General features: G+C 47.4%; 1 protein-coding gene across 4 annotated transcripts in view; it reads left to right on the top strand.

Moving 5' to 3' along the window:
* Positions 1 to 4,630: 4,630 nt before the first annotated feature.
* The window catches only part of LOC135054800 (oocyte zinc finger protein XlCOF8.4-like), a 106,894-nt gene continuing 105,524 nt past the window's right edge, over positions 4,631 to 6,000 (top strand). The window contains exon 1 of one of the 4 annotated variants that reach the window (XM_063958142.1): positions 4,631 to 4,853. The gene's annotated coding sequence lies outside the window, so the exon portion shown is untranslated. The remainder of the gene's footprint in view (positions 4,854 to 6,000) is intronic. The other 3 variants (XM_063958140.1, XM_063958141.1, XM_063958139.1) reach the window with 3 other exon arrangements.

Below are 6,000 nucleotides of genomic sequence, written 5' to 3'. Positions count from 1 at the left end.
GCATCATCACACACCTCATTTAATTTCTCAGATTCAGGAAAACTACAGGTAGTTTTTCCTCACCAAACATAATACCCCTTTTTGGTGGTACTCGTATTATCAGAAATGTGTAAACATTTTTCATTGCCTCAATCATGTAACGTGTGGCCCTAATGGAAATCACATTTGTCTCTTCACCGTCGACACTGGAGTCGGTATCCGTGTCGGCGTCTATATCTGCCATCTGAGGTAACGGGCGCTTTAGAGCCCCTGACGGCCTATGAGACGTCTGGACAGGCACAAGCTGGGTAGCCGGCTGTCTTATGTCAACCACTGTCTTTTGTAAAGAGCTGACACTGTCACGTAATTCCTTCCAACAGTTCATCCACTCAGGTGTCGACCCCCTAGGGGGTGACATCACTATTACAGGCAATCTGCTCCGTCTCCACATCATATTTCTCCTCATACTTGTCGACACAAACGTACCGACACACAGCACACACACAGGGAATGCTCTGATAGAGGACAGGACCCCACTAGCCCTTTGGGGAGACAGAGGGAGAGTTTGCCAGCACACACCAGAGCGCTATATATATATAGGGATAACCTTATATAAGTGTTTTTCCCCTTATAGCTGCTGTATTTTTAATACTGCGCATAATTAGTGCCCCCCTCTCTTTTTTTAACCCTTTCTGTAGTGTAGTGACTGCAGGGGAGAGCCAGGGAGCTTCCCTCCAACGGAGCTGTGAGGGAAAATGGCGCCAGTGTGCTGAGGAGATAGGCTCCGCCCCCTTCTCGGCGGCCTTATCTCCCATTTTTCTGTGTATTCTGGCAGGGGTTAAATTCATCCATATAGCCCAGGAGCTATATGTGATGCATTTTTTTTTTTTTGCCATCCAAGGTGTTTTTATTGCGTCTCAGGGCGCCCCCCCCCCAGCGCCCTGCACCCTCAGTGACCGGAGTGTGAAGTGTGCTGAGAGCAATGGCGCACAGCTGCGGTGCTGTGCGCTACCTTATTGAAGACAGGACGTCTTCTGCCGCCGATTTCCCGGACCTCTTCTGTCTTCTGGATCTGTAAGGGGGCCGGCGGCGCGGCTCTGGGACCCATCCATGGCTGGGCCTGTGATCGGTCCCTCTGGAGCTTCTGTCCAGTAGCCTAAGAAGCCCAATCCACTCTGCACGCAGGTGAGTTCGCTTCTTCTCCCCTTAGTCCCTCGGTGCAGTGAGCCTGTTGCCAGCAGGACTCACTGAAAATAAAAAACCTAACTTAAACTTTTACACTAAGCAGCTCAAGAGAGCCACCTAGTATGCACCCTTCTCGTTCGGGCACAAAAATCTAACTGAGGCTTGGAGGAGGGGCATAGGGGGAGGAGCCAGTGCACACCAGGCAGTCCTAAAGCTTTTACTTTTGTGCCCAGTCTCCTGCGGAGCCGCTATTCCCCATGGTCCTGACGGAGTCCCAGCATCCACAAGGACGTCAGAGAAAACTAAATAGACCTGCAATTTATTATTTTTAAATAACTATTCAAAACATGCAGAAGTGGGCAGGAATTGTCCGCCTACTTCTGTGACATCACAGGTTGGAGAGAAGTTGGCTGGTCTGATGAAAAGTTGGTTAGATGTGTAGAGCACTGTTTTAGTCGGACAGCCAAGTTGGACAGTTGGAGAGTTTAGGAAAGTTGGTCTGATGTATGGCCAGCATAAGTACATAGACCCCTTACGCAATTTGTCCTGTACCAGGTCTGTGAAGATGAGAAGTGTAACATTTTACGGTCCACAGCACAGATAGGCTCAGCCTCTAATGTGGTCTAATAGTGCATGCAAGCAGTGTGCAGAGACTGATCCTAGCTGCCACTAGGCGCTCCGCCTCACACAGTCAAATTTTACACTTCTGAACTCCGCGGACTGCAGGTGAGAGTATTTAGGAGAGCCAGGAAGTGGGTGGAAGAGGAGAGTTGGCATATGGGCGGAGATCCCAGTGGTGATAGGGATGGCCATCAGTACTTGTAGGCTTACCATGCTATCCCTTTAAGTCTGGACGCTCATAGATTACACAGGGTCTGTGGCTGATTAAAACCAGGTGAAATGTTGGCATGAAGTCAGCCAGCCCCAGAACCTGTGTAGTTCATGAGTGTCCCGGTTTAAAGGGACAGTATGGTAAGCCTAGCCATCAGTATGTTCTCCATCGACAGCACCATCGATGGTATGAAATTATGATATCCACAGGCGTTTCTATAATTGGTGCAGTGTGTGCAGTGCACACAGGCCCCTGGGTCCAGGGGGGCCCACACCGCACACACTGCAACCATAGAATATACTTACCCCTCCGCATAGTTACCGACATTCTGGCTGCTCTCTGTGGGAGAGAGCAGCCAGGTCGGCTCAGAGGGCGGGCAGGGGAGGCTGTGACGAAGAGGAGGGGGTGGGCCGGAGGTGGAACGGGGCGGAGCAAGGGTGGGATGGGGCGGAGCAAGGGCGGGGTCACATTGACAACCGCTTTAAGCCATGCCCCCGCTCTGTAATGCCGCAATCACCGGCATTACACTGCAGGGGGCGTGGCTATGATGACGCGATTCTGCAAGAATCGCGTCATCGACTGCCCGGACCGCCCACTTTACACACATAGTGGGCGGACGGGCAGGGGGGACCCCGCAAATCGGGAGACTTGCCTGCTCTTCCGTGGGGCCGGGAGGGTCACCCGATTTTCGGGAGCCTCCCGGCCATTCCGGAAGAGTAGACAAGTATGCCCCTCCGGAGTCCCATAACGGAGGACCTGCTGTGCAGGCACAGATCACTCGGAAAATGGCAGCGGTGGCCATTTCCGAGTGATTTGCGCATGCACACTGGAGGTGTCCACGGGAACAAGGCACGGGCGCCATGTTCCTGCAGACCTGCGCATGCGCAGTAGACTCCCGCATTATGCCAGAGTCTACTGCTGCCGGAAAGGAGGGGGCCCGCGACGGAGGCTGCATGCGGGTCCCCTCCTCTCTTAAAACGCCCCTGATGCTATCCCCTCCACATCGCTGGGAGGTTATTCTTTCACCGGTCTTGTTGGAGGGGCTCCCGGGTTAGTTGCTAAGGGAGACACATTTGCTGTGTCACATATAGTATTTGCTCCCCCCAAAAAGGGACAATGATCATAATATACATAGAATATGTATACAGGTTGAGTATCCCATATCCAAAATGCTTGGGACCAGAAGTATTTTGGATATCGGATTTTTCCGTATTTTGGAATAATTGCATACCATAATGAGAGATCATTGCGATGCATATCTCACAACTTTGTCCTCGCTGGAGGAGGGACACACGCGCGGCAAGGCCGCACGCGCTCCCATAAAGGAGGTGTGGCCTATGAAAAGGGGCGTGGCTTGCAGAGGACCCGCGATTGTGAGCCACGTCCCCGTTTTCGTCACTGAGGGGGCATGCCCAGTGCTTTATGTGCCGCTGGCATGCCCCCTCTCATTCTGACTCCAGTGCATGCGCACAGCGTCTATTCACCGCTGCTCTGCTAAGCAGGGCAGCGAGAGACAGAGCCTCCCAACTGCCCCCTTCCCCCACTGCGGGACACTGCGGCCCACGGGTGGGACAGTCCCCAAAAAACGGGACTGTCCCGCGAAAATCGGGATAGTTGGGAGGTATGTGATGGGACCCAAATCTAAGCACAGAATGCATTTATATCTCATATACACCTTATACATACAGCCTAAAGGTCATTGTAGCAAATATTTTTAATAACTTTGTGCATTAAACAAAGCTTGTGCATACACACGATTCATTTATGTTTCATGTACACCTTATACACAACCTGAAGGTCATTTAATGCAATATTTTTAACAACTTTGTGTATTAAACAAAGTTTGTGTACAATGAGCCATCAGAAAACAAAGGTTTCACTATCTCAGTCTCACTCGAAAAATTCCGTAGTTTAGAATATTCTGTATTTCAGAATATTTGGATATGGGATACTCAACCTGTATAATAAAGTACCTAATAGTGCTGTAATACTTAGGCTTACCATATTATTTCTTTAACTAGGAACACTCATGAATTACACAGATTCTGTGTCTGATTAAATTCAGGTGAAATGAAGTCTTTTTTGCCAGCGAGCCCCATAACCTGTGTAATTCATTAGTGTACTTTGGGGAACATTTACTAAGCAGTGATAAGAGCGGAGAAGTGAACCAGTGGAGAAATTTCCCCATCAACCAATCAGCAGCTCTGTATCATTTTATAGTATGCAAATTATAGATGTTACTTCAGTGCTGATTGGTTGCCATGGGCAACTTCTCCACTGGCTCACTTCTCCGCTCTTATCACTGCTTAGTAAATGTACCCCTTTGACCGTTACAAGAAGTTCTTTACACTGCGGGTGAGAAAGAGGGACAGGAGCTGAAAGCGGCGGCCATTTTATCGTAGAGCAGACTGGAGTCAGACCGTTAAACTGCACACTCTAGCACATCTCAAAAACTCGGATAAATATAAGTGGGCAAGCAGTGACAGCACCAGTGCCGTGTAGGGGGAGGAGCGCTGCGGCCGTTTTCTCACAGTAAAGATACATTATAATAGAGGCTGCGCTCTTGTGAGAGAGGCAGGACTGGCACACTTGCTATCACTAGCGTACAGCAAGCTGTACTAGGAAGAGCCGGAGGGCGGCGGCCATTTTCTCATGGTCTCTGACGCATCGGAGGATTCAAATTTTGAATCTCCCGCTCGCAACAACCGATGACGGAAGACGTTGAGGGGACGGGGCCAACGTCACTTCCAGGCAGCTGCTCGCGCTGATTGTGTAATTCTGCAACGGATAGGAGAGCGAGCTGTGGAGCGGTGAAGTGGCTGCTGCTTACCGAGCACCGTGCGAGGCGGCAGGCGATGTATATACACTGCTCTCATACTGTGTCATTACCGTAATACTAATACTCTGCTCTCATTCTGTATCATTGCCGTAATACTTTGCTCTAATACTGTCATTACCGTAATACTTTGCTCTAATACTGTCATTACCGTAATACTTTGCTCTAATACTGTTATTACCGTAATACTTTTCTCTAATACTGTCATTACCGTAATACTCTGCTCTAGTACTGTATCATTAAACTAATATTCTAATACTGTATCATTACTACTCTTGACACTGTGTCATTACCGTAATACTTTGCTCAAATACGGTCATTACCGTAATACTTTGCTCAAATACGGTCATTACCGTAATGCTTTGCTCTAATACCGTAATACTTTGCTCAAATACGGTCATTACCGTAATACTATGCTCTAGTATTGTATCAATAAACTAATACTCTAATTAATATAATACTCTGCTCTAATACTGTTATTACCCTATTTCTCTTTACACTGAGCTGTCATGTACCATTGAATAACACGCTGTGGGGCAGATGTACTAAGCCTGAAGAAGGGATAAATAGGTGATAAGTGGGAAGTGATAACGCACCAGCCAATCGGCTCCTTAACTAGCATCATTCAAATCTTTCACTTATCGCTCTTTATCCTTACTCCAGGCTTAGTACATCTGCCCCAATAATTTCTACTGGAGCTAAAATGACCTAATCTGTGTGCTAGAACCTAAAATGACCTAATTCTGTTGCTTAAGTTGAAACTATATTCATTTACTGTGGCTATGTGTGGAATGAGTAGTTTTCATATGTAAAACAAAAACTCAATTGACCAAGTGCTTGATCTAATCAATTCCTGCTGCAGCCAGTAACTCAAGGGTTACTCATCCCTCGAAGGGTACCACGGCTTAACAAAGAAAATAGTTGCAGTGTGCAGAAATTAAGTTTTAAACAATATTATCCTATTTATTTCAAAAACACAATTTGAGATCATCCAGCCGGTTTACTTACATCTACACAATAAACACATTTAGAAACAAATTATTTACAAATAGGTGAAATGGCTAATCTAGTAGCAGGTGTAGATGAAATGGCTAATTTAGATTAGCCATTTCACCTATTTTTAAATAATTTGTTTCTAAATGTGTTTTTATTGTGTAGATGTAAGTAA

This window comes from Pseudophryne corroboree, chromosome 3, assembly GCF_028390025.1.
Source record: "Pseudophryne corroboree isolate aPseCor3 chromosome 3, aPseCor3.hap2, whole genome shotgun sequence".
Lineage (NCBI taxonomy): Eukaryota > Metazoa > Chordata > Amphibia > Anura > Myobatrachidae > Pseudophryne > Pseudophryne corroboree.
This window is presented reverse-complemented; position numbering and strand designations above follow the sequence as displayed.